This window comes from Bombus terrestris, chromosome 6 (genome assembly GCF_910591885.1).
Source record: "Bombus terrestris chromosome 6, iyBomTerr1.2, whole genome shotgun sequence".
NCBI classification, from domain to species: Eukaryota; Metazoa; Arthropoda; class Insecta; order Hymenoptera; family Apidae; genus Bombus; species Bombus terrestris.
Genome location: NC_063274.1, coordinates 5,476,286 through 5,488,490, shown reverse-complemented (window position 1 = coordinate 5,488,490; position 12,205 = coordinate 5,476,286).

Sequence of the window (12,205 nt, the reverse complement as noted above, 5' to 3'; positions counted from 1 at the left end):
AGGTTTTTAATCGTCTTCCGCGAGCTTCCGCGGTAATCTGACGGGATTTGTATCACGGAAGGGTTGAGTAATTTAATGGAAGAGTCAAAGGTCTTTGTCTTAATTTTGCTTTTATCGGACAATACGAACCACGTGGCTTTGTGTTCTTGAGTCGGATCGCAGGTTTAACAGGTTCAACGATCGTCAACATTCGACATTAAAAATTAGGAAATCGAAGAGAAAAAAATAAAAACGCACGGTACGTTAATGTCATGAAGTTTATTTTTACTGAAAGTTAACATGTATCTGATGAGAAAGTCGGCTTTTCATTGCTTACGCGTGTTCGCTAACATTTCGCCAACTTACCAGCTGTTCTTAGACTGTTTGTGTATTCGAGCTTAACAGGCTCTTTCCATTTTCAATGCTGTTATATTAAAATGCTTCCTTTTAATTGTAAAGCGACGTTATAATTTTCAAAGTCAACAAAAATATCTTTCCTCCCGTGATTTTCATTGTTCGTCAACGATGAAATACGTGTACAAGATTTTTTAATTAGCATATTCCGAGACACGCTTTAACATTCGATAAAAAGTACGTAACATTACAACTATTTCTTACGCAATTACAATTTTATTATTTCTTCGTGATAAGTTGTTAACTATTGAGATACATAATAGTTCGTTTTATTTTTTATTTTTAAAGCAAACATAATCTTCAAAGCTTACTTTACAACAAATACCACACACTTATATCGATATATTTTGTATCTTATATTCTATGCCATCTTACTACGTCGTACGACTTGATGGACAACGTGCTTCTTCTTTGAATTTCGATTATAAATGTATTAAACAACCATCTTCAATTTCTTATAACGTAGAATTCTTCGATCAAATGGAACATTTTGATTCCATAAATATAAAGTCCCCTGACTCAAGAATTTCTCCGATTCAAAATTCTGCCATTCGATATCTCGAAAGCTGTTTCTTCGATTTACGATTCGTCGATCAAAATTTCTCGATCCTACGAATGTATCATTCTTCGATCGATCACACGCAATATTATAGCGTCATTCGCCGTACAAATGATCAGCAGAAAAGGGCAAACCGATACGAGGTCCAACATTCCAAACATAAGACTTCCCAAGACACGTGGTCGATTTATCAACCGTAACCTTCAACAGTTAAAAATTTACGGCCAAAACCAATTGTGGGTAGCGCATTTACGTATCATAAATTATTAACCAACGCTATGTAAAGCAACTTAAGGAACAATTGAAGGAACACTATCGAATTATAATGAAATTGCATAAATTCTTTTTTAATTGAAAAGATACAACCGAAGCTACAACTGAATAAAAATATTTAACAAGGCGAGTGATGTATTCAGCGAATATGAACATGTAGATAATAATGTGGTAAAAGCTAAAAATTCCTAACACGGTGGATCTGTGATCTGTGTCGATCTGTGGAATCCGACTCGTATCCTAACTCAACGTCGAGTAAAATTTTAAACAGTTTTCTCACAATCTTTATCGAGATTCCACAAATTCCTGATTTAATTAACTCATTAAGGACCGACCAATGCTTCGTCGTAATGTTACGATTATTAGGTTGTCCGAAAAGTGTCTTTCTTTCGCAAACGTGTTTTTTACAACAGTGCGCTTTCATACAAAAGTGAAACCAAGTCTGTGAAATGTCGCGATGTTTATCTCGATAGAACAAAATGGATCGTACGTAATTCGACAAAGTAATATGAAACAAAAAACGTTGTACGTCTATTATTTTCTCATAAAACGAAAGAAATTTTTCGGACAACCTAATACATCGATTCCTTCGTATTCTCCTTCATAGCCATAGCTGTTGGAAAATACTATTCGATAATATAATCTGCCTGAAAAACATGGCAAATGAAACGTTGCGTTAACGCAACGTCGGTCCGTGACGGGTTAAAAGCACAGTTCTTCTCCGATAAAATTATACGTTTACAGCGACCGTGTAATATGACGAATATTGTGTCGAAGAAGAAGTGAAATGTATGGATCGGATAAAAGATGAAGATAAAGATAGAAAAAGGTAAACACAGACAAGGGTGGTTGTGTCAAGAAATTTATACAACTCCATCACCGACTAGACAGTGTTTCTTACAAGCACCACGAATGAGCATTAGGACAAAAGGAATAATCGGAATAAGAAGCGAAACATTTATTCAATGGACTTTTCCACGTTACGCCCCACTTAACGTCGATAATACGCGATAAACGAGTTGAGAGTGGCAAAGCTGAGTCATGCTGAAACGCTTGAAAATTGTTGTGACCAATTCATCCCTTTTTCTATCGTTCGCGAGGAAAACAAAACGATTTACATCGACGATTTCAAAAATATCATAGCTGCCATTGTAATTTTACGTTCGTCACACTGTTATCGTTATCTGCCAGGAAATTGAGTCCCCCTCGAGTGAAAACATTTTCAAATTATCCGTTAGCATGGAAAATATTAATTTTATCGAGTGGAATTTTTATTTCACCACTGATCGAGAAAAATAAGTATGAGGCACTTCTCGTCGTTGTTCGATGTTAAATAATAACCAATGTCGATTACTATTTGCAGCAGCATTTATGCCGAGTATTAGTCTCACCTTTTACTCGCTTGCATTATTCAAAGCGGAACATTGTAGCCACACGTCTATGCGGAATAATCGATACGACCGACTATCGCCGAGAAATGATTTTTTATTGACCCGGACAAACGAGCCGACCTCGCATCAAAATGGGCAACGCGTATTACTTTTCTGTCAATAAAAATTTTTAAGTGGAAACAAAATTCCTATTACCCTACAGCGGTGTGTTTCTCTCCGCGAGAAATTAGTTTCTTCGAATGCTATTTATAGACAATCGATCGAAACGAGTTTCAAATTCGTAGCTTGATTTGTGGATGACATTCTCATGGAAAAAATATGAAAGAGCGCGCGTGAAGCTTTACGTCGCTATCGGTAAGAATCGATCTTGCACGGTACAGAATCTTTCGATTCCAAATGTAGTGGATAATGCGATCGTCGATTCTAATTAAAAATTAATCTTCCTACTCTTCTCCGGTCTGCATCTTACGTAATCGTGAATGATTACGGCACTCTGAACTCGATATCAGCCTCTTAATTTCCTACTATCTGCTTTTAATATCTGATCCATTGTACGTTACGATTGCACGCAGCGAAATTTTTTGGGATTCTATTTGTACTTGCAACGTTGAAAGGGATTCTTAAATTCTGTTCGTGATATCTCCGATGACCTTTTACCATTCTTATTTTTTTAAATATATTATTTTCTTTAACTAAGCTCAAAATTTATGCCGGAAGGAATTTATGTTTAGCATTTATATATAAGTAAATTTACATCTATTTATTTATATACGGTAATAAATACCTCCGTTGATATTTTTCGTACATTGTAACAAAATTACCGTACATCCGAATATTCGATAACATTTTGATTGTTACATCAGCTTTCATAAAAGAAATATGCTCATAAAACAGGCAATAAATGAAAAAAATGTAATATTGCCCGATTAATTTGATAATTTTCTGCGAGCTACGAAACACAATCATCGATGCGTTAATACTCTCTGTTCTTCAATATTTTAATGTTTGATCGGTCAATCGTAGCAACGCTGAGGTAATAACGACGATAATCGGAAAAAATGTAAATCAAGATTATAAAGTCAAGCATAAAGAAAAATCTCTCGTTTAAATTTGTTGTTCTGCTCGTAGATATCCGTTATAGCCAATAAAACATGTATATTTGTGTTTTACTCAGCAAACTTCCTTCTTCGAAAAATGGCTTTCGACGATTTGCGAAGCAAAAACTAATTTAACGCTCGATATATTATACCTCGCAATGTTCGACCTGATTCCATTTTTTTTTTCTCTTTTTTTTCGAAAACTATCGTCGTTACCGAAAAAAGCCACAAATTTAGTTCCCATACAAATCTATTTTAATCCTAGTTTCGTCACTGTCGTTTTAATCTCGTGAATGTCACGCGATACAGAGGGAACGCACGAAAAACATAGAAATTACATTAAAAAAATTAATGTACCATTAGAAAAATTAAAGAAAACATTTAAGAATTTCCAATTTCTCGATTTTAAGCGTACGTGATCGGTGCAAAGCCGTCGTCGGAGTTTGATAAATGTTCGGAATAAAAATAGCGACAATTCCAAAATTACTGACAATCTTTTTATTTCGATAACACCGTTATATGATATTTCCGATCTTTTAACTGATTTTTCTCACGTGGATGAATAATGCAAAAAGTAAAATATACAAAACCATCTTAAAAATACAAGATGACTTCAACCTTTTGCAGAGGAGATAGTTTTATTCGCAGCAATAAATTCCTCTCTTAACGTAACCTTTCATTTCGAATATTTTCTTCGCTGTAACGTGCTAACGACCAACTCTAGCTTCATCCTGTATACGCGTGCTTAATCAATCATTAATACTACTAATAAACATATTTTTAAGAAACGTATTTATAAGAAGAAAAACGTATAGTTTGATTAATTTATTGCACTTGGAAAATTGTATAACGTAATCGACCATCCACTCCAGCACAGTGGCAATAAAACATTCTGGACTAAAGCGTTCAGTTCCAAAAAGAAAAGTATACAAGTATCTTCCTATTCGTAAATTCATCTGTATAATAGCCTTTCTTCTTCTTTATTGCAGAGAATAATAAAAATAACCATTTCCATGATCGTCGCAACAATGATACTTATAAAATATAAACACTTAATTTCTTAAGCCTGGTCCTACTTTCTGTACAATACATATAATTCTGTGTTTCGTCTAGCACGACATTTATTAAACATTCAAAGACTGTATTACATACGGACAGTGCTTCGATAACTTGGAACGTTACATTTCCACAAATAAAAAAGGGTGCAACGTGTACCTTAGTCGCCAGTCTGTCGTGATCGGTAATTTGAAAACGTTCCTCGGAACTCTCAATTATATTTTCCTTCTCCTTTTTCTCCTACTTTTTAATATCGCCAACGGAATGAGTCAACAATAGCCGCGTCATACTTTGAGCAATCCACAAATCACGTGGCACGCAAGCTTTCCCAAGAAGTCAGGGATTTAAATTTGCAAAAATGTCGAGGCTGGCTAGGCGTAAGTTATGCGCATACGTAATACGCCGAACGTTACACCTGCACGATTCTTTATTCCCACACACTAGTTTTACCTATTTTACATGCCACCCTGTTTAATCCTCACGCACCATCGTATATTACGCACGAAGAGGCGGACTAGGCGCGTTCGCGATTCGCCACTCCCGTAAATACACTGCCGCATAACAAGCCAGGAAGAAAAGTTCCGAAACTTGATTCGAAATATTTTTCGAAACGTTCCTTGGAACGCGTGTATCGAACAATCGGCTTGTATCCTGCATGTCAATATCGAAATACAAATTTTCCATTGAAATAAAATACGGCGCGCGATAAATCGAGTTACAAAGAAAAATTTGAAAATATTTCCACGGTAAAATAATTACAAACTGCGATGAAACGCGCGATAACGATTACGAATATGGTAGGTGGTGATATTTGCAAACTCGGTAAAGCGCATAGCGAGTCTCGGACAAAATCGGTAACCGCAAGAACGATTCAATTACCCTCAATGGCAAAGCGCAAACTCAAATTTACGAAGCAACTTTGTAAGCTTCCCCAGTCGTTCAAGTCGTGGAATTTAATTAATTGCTGTGCACTGTCGTGAAACACGAAACGTGCATAACGCATAGACGCAAGCTGCAAGTAAAATTTTCTCTGTGTGGAAATTCGAATCGTCCTTTGAACTGTCTGTTACACCACATCCTAGGTACCAATCCTTAGAACGATGTGAACTCTATGGCGAAGCTTTCTTGATTGTTACTCTCATGTTACGAGAATTAAGATAACTTCAGAAACTGATTCACGACTTTACGAGCTTAGGGGTTTTTATTGATCAGGTACGAGAGGAGTCCTACGATTTCGTAGTGGTCAGAGGCAAATTTTAAGATTCCGGATTATACAGTTTGTCTCGCAATTGATTGCGATAGCTTTCACGGCGCGTGTTTCACGAACGTCGATATTATATTAACACGAAACGGTTCGCCATGTTTATCAATGATTCTATATAATCGGTATTGTATGATACTTTAATAATTCGTACTATGCAGGTTTACGTCCTGGGCTCGTATCGTTCGAAGGCTGTGGTATCGTCAAGCCGATAATTTTGCCAAGTTTTATGCTGCTAGCGAATTTTATTTTCAAGCTATTTCTGTGTTTGAAATTGGCGTTCTCAGTTTCGCACGGGTTCTGGTTAATCAGAGGCGATTTAAGCTGTTCGAAGATGAATTCTTTAATCTCTGACAATGAATAGAATTATTTTCTATTATCGCCAAATTATGAAATCAAAATTCTAAACATAGAAAATAGAATAAAAGAGAAATTACTCTAATACTATGAATTTGATGCAAATAGTTACATTTTCCATTTGACGATCTGACAGTCTAATTTCTCAGCGTTTGGTTATTATCTCGAATTCTAGATCAATTTCTGTCTGTAGTAATAAACAGGAACGCAAATTGCCTGACGCTACAGATACAGCTAACACAAAGAATGTATTACAATTATCATAATTACGTCTCACTCGATTAACCTTTACGAAAGAGCATGTCCTCGCTCGCTATAATTCACGGGTTCGAGTATTTAAATGTGACGACCTGTATTATGTCTATCCTATTAGTTAATCCCGATTTGTCATTGTATTCAGTAACTGTACAGTAAAAGCGCATTCGAACGCTGAAATGCTAATATGCTTGCTCCATTCTCCGGCAAATCTCTTGATATAATTTAATGAGAAACTGACAATCGTTTAGGTATTTTCATTGCAAACCTACCATCGTGCTGAATAATTGGGACAATAAATTCAAGTTACCCTGTGAAATGGAACGGCTGCCCTTAACCATACGCTATTGATCATTCTCACAGTTGCAATTAAGTTCGATAAATGGTAACAAGAGTCTAATTCAAAGCGACACAAGTTTAGAATAAACTTACCAATTAAAAATTTGTTCGGATACCACTGAACAGTAGATGATAACAGTAACAGTAATGATACGTAAGTGTACAATAATACGTGATAAATATTATCTATAAAACACCGAAGATCATTAAAGTAGAATATTACTTGCATGTGCATGTACAAGATGAATTCTCAAACGTAAAAGATATCTCTGAATTGTATTTGACATACTGATGCAGCTGGTTGCATTTCAATTTTGTCAAGAGATACATATCGAACACGTGGGTATAGAAAACTTTAACGAAATCCCTTCCATTGGAGAATGTCTGGGATATTGGTGAACAGAGAATAATATGCAGATACGTAATAACGAATAATAAATAATTTTCGAAATACCGAAGATCACGAAAATAGAATATTATTTTTATATAACAAGATGAAAATAATGTGCATGCCAAGACCGTGACAATTTGAATTTAGTCGCGTAATGCGACTCTTCGAAGTATTAGTAAGTTAGTAAGTAATAATTTTAGTAAGTTATAATTTTATTTTCTTCTCCTATATGTTTCCACAATTTGAAAAATATAATGAACTTTTATGATAAATATCACCGAACAGACTTACACCGCTGTGTGCCTCAATCTTATACATATGTACACACATAATATAAAAGACGAATTTTCGGTCGTAGATGATATTTCTTCGTTGTGTTTTATAACACATTTCGTAAAATAATCAATGAAAATGATTTCTACTACTACTAAAGATCACGTTCCACGCATTTACTTTTTTGTTCTCAATTTTCTAACGTTCGTTGCCACAACCATTGCGACAAATGAGAGATGTAGCAGACAATAAACCGTGTTAAATTACATCGTGTAATATTTATGAGATTTAAAGAGATGTTTAATTCTAAGCGTTCGAATATGACGTTGCATTAATTCGATAAAATAAATCAAAGTTAATATACATTATTACTATGACGTATGAATCAGATTTAACGTATGTATATTATCCATATTTGCGCGTAGAATTGGTAAGCAATAATTTCTATTCAAACCGAATCGAATCAATGATAAATTAAAGTATTACGACTCGATTGAAAATGTTCAGTAGCCGTTGCGTCGAGATTACAACGTTAAGTATATCGATCGAGGGAATTTACGGTAATTTTCGCCTCTTTGTCGAATATTTGATTGGATCGACAGACACAGAACCGACTCCGGTCAGACAAGAATCCTTTGTTTCTATTTGATTCCCGTAGCATCCGTGTAAATCCGGATGAGAGCAAATTGAAGAGCAATTCTAATCTTCCATTCTCTGGAAACGCCGAATAAAAAAAGAAGAGAGAACTCTGAGTCGGATATAGTTTTCAATTATCCTCAACTGTTCTGTAAACGAAGTTTCAAACTCGGACGATTGCTAACTGTGTTTTTTTTGAACTCAAAAAGAGAAAAATCGAATCAGAAAGTTAACGAAATTCGATGAAAAAAATCTTGTTCAATGTTGAAACTATGATCGACGATACTTAACGCGTTACATAGTGATAAAGAAATATCATTTCATTCCATCGTACATAGGCAGTAAAATCTTTGTTATAATATCGAACGTATCTATTCTTTGCAGTTTAAGTTTCTAGTTGAGATAATATTAAAATACTTGAAAAGTTTGAATAATTTCTTAAACATACTCAGCGTTTTTTCGTAAGTGTTCCAGTACTTATAGATGCGAACGTAAGTAACAAAATATAGACTCTTTTAAGAGAAAGCATTGATAAACGCGTGTAATATCGCAAGCACATATTCGTTACATTTTTTATGCAATTTTAAAGGACACGTTAAACTTATGTAACACAATGGAAGTCTAGAAGTGAGAAAACTCGGGCTAACGCATTAGGCTCATCGATGCATTCGCCATATTTAGAAAGAGAAAGAAGTTGCATTATAAAGCTTTCCTTAAAGAATGACCTTGTTACCACCGTCAGAATCATCTGACTATTATTAGAACCTTTGCATTGGAAATTGTTTCGGCATTGAATCATTACGTTCTCTCGTATCTTATTCTGTTCTCGGCCGTCATTTATCGTAAGAGTCTAATAGTAACACTAGAACGATCAACGTATAAGTTTGCGCCAAGGAGATTAAAATGAAAAATATGTTAAAATGTAGAAAAAAATACAATGCAAAGGAAAAACACAGTTTTATTCTCATATAAGCAACAGAAATAGCCGAAAGCTCGAAAAATGTATCGGCTATAGTAAATCCATAAAATTACTATGAAAAGTTATAAATTGTAATCAATTTGATCACTGGCAATTCTAGTAAGCTACCGCACATTTGAAAATAAAATACGAAGTATCTTTAAATACGGTGTTTCCATGCGGGAAATCTCATGATAAACAAATATTAATTAGTTTAGCGCATCTGTCGGAAAAGGTTCACTCGCGCCGAATGAAATAAGGAGATAAATTTTGAAACTCCTCGCCGCTGAAATTAATTCAGAATATCACGTTGACACTGTGCAAAATGAAATTTAAGTTCCCTACGAATGCATCCTCGAATCATTTGTATATTTAGTACATTTCCGAAGAACGATCGTACGTCATTCGCGCATAAATTCCAGCAAGAAATGCTCGTCAGATCGTGCACTTCTTAACCTTCGTAATTGTTCGTAATTAAGATTATACCAAAGAATGTCGTAATTTTCACATCTTATCGCGCGATTATTTATCGCTACGTCTTCGTACGATTACTCAAAATTAATTAATATGAAATTAAAACGACCTCTCCGACGATGCGTGGCAATTGATTAAAAGAAACAATTGCGTAGAGGAAACCCGAAGAAGCTTCAATTCAAAATTCTCGGTAATTCCAAAGAAAACAATGTTGTAGTAATTTTGTACTTGAAAATTTCAGTAAAATAACCGATCACGAATCCAGCAAAATCTTCTATGAAAATATACTACGTAACATCGTTCAGATTAATTCGCATCGTTCTTTTCAAAACCCATCTCGAGGTTATTAGACAATTAATCAGCAGATAACTGGCATTGATACCTTTGCGGTTCGAGATATATCGCGAGTTACGAGGCCCACACCCTTTACCTCAATGGCTCAATAACCAGTATTATAGCCATACGTCGCGTCGCGTCGCGTCGGTTCGTCCACGCTTCTCTTTAGTAACACGCGGCATTAGCTAAGTACACGTCAATTTGTCAATGCACTCTCACCTTGGTGGTTGACAGTATTAGGCAAGTACCGGTACGTTCGCGATATCCTCAATGGCTCTCGGCGTCAGCCATACGTGGCTTCCACTGGAAAGCTTACCTGTGACTCGCACATGTATCCTTCCGCTCTCGGTGTTAACTGTTTCGTTTCACCGGTTCGTTCGATCCTATGCGAAAATCTTGTCTAACTATAAATCTGTGACCGCAGTACTGTCATTGGCCAACGCCTTGGCCCGCGCGATCGCAGTCTACTAAAACTAAATATACACAAGTCAAACGATTCACTTCGTATAAATAACTTAGAACGAATAAGTAACAATAACGAAGAAATCTGAATAAACAGATATTCATATTAGATAGTAATAACGATACTGATAATTGTGAAATCGTGTTTCATCGTCCCCTAAAATCGCAGTATTTTCCAGAAGATTTTCATCTAATTCTGATAACGATGAAGATGTGTGTTTATGTGCGAGTCAAACAATTCGTTCAGCTCGCACGAGCAAATATCAACAGGCAAATATTTCTTATAATAATAATTAATAAACTTCGATAATAATTCGAACGTATGTCGTCATTCCATTAACACATTCGCTACTACTAAAATACCCGCTACTACCCAAGCCTGAAATTGCATTCGTTCTCCATCGGCCTCTGTTTCAGATAACGATCTTTGTCTCGATATATTATCCGCTTCTTTGTTATCCACTCTAAATCGTTTTATCGAAACGCGCCAAAAACTATACTACAACCATTGTGCCATTCGTTAAATACATAGCCTTCAGACGTATTAAATAATAGACACGCGCCGAAGAATTCACTCTATACAGGGTGTCCCACCTAACTTTATCATTTGCAATATCTCGCTTGTTTTTGATAATATTAGAAAACATTTAGAGTTCAATGTTTTCGAGGGCGATATTATTTAACGTCATTAGTTTCTCCGTAGGGGAGCACGTACATGATGTACGAAGATCATCGTATTTGTTTAAATGAAATCGTATAAAAGAAAAGTGTTAATTATTTGTGTCAAAATACTATTAGCTTAGCTCATATTTTAACTTTAATTTGTCCAATTTTGTAGAAGACACGAATCGATATTCTCACGTTTACGTTGTCTTTGTCTTTCATACGTTGAATTGGACAAATACTTTGTTCGTGGAGAACGTGCAACTGAATCGAATAACGTATTAAAAAATATATGATCCCGTTTAAAAATACGTCGATGACTTTCGTACGTCCTTTATGCGTTCCCCTACGGGAAAAACTAATCGTGACAAATTACGTTCCCCTCGAAACCATTTAGCTCGCTACCGAAACATTTTTCAACATACATATTATCAGAAGCAAGCGAGACAGATTGCAAGTGATAAAATCATACGGGACACCCCGTATATGTATCTAATTAGTCCATAATGCTTTTACCTCTGTTACATTTTCATTAGTCCCTGGCAATTAGCCTGCATTCGCTTAGCTTCGCGTATCACGATCGAAAATCTTTCGATGGCACGGCGATCGATAATTTCACCCTCTGCTTGCGACTGCGATTTTTCATTTCCCCTCGTTAATAAAACAACAGTCACGATATTTATCTGAATGTTTGAACCGCTGCGTCGCGAGCGACTGGGAAATTGTGGCAGCGCGAAACACCGAAACGTTTCCGCCCTGCGTATACCAATTCCCTTCGTCTCTTTCGCAATTACGTCTAATCGAATATCTAATCGGCTCTATTTGCTATTTGCGTGACGAAATAGAATTGTCACGGTCTGAAAGGAAGCGTGTGCGCATGTGGGTGTGTGTGTGCGTGGCAGGGTATTTGTAAAGGAAGGATTTGAATTTTTTCAACGCGAGGTGAATGAATTTTTATGTTTGCAGCTTTGGATGAAAATCGTGATTAATCGCGAACGGAACGAATAACTCTTTCACGTGTAAAATTGTAC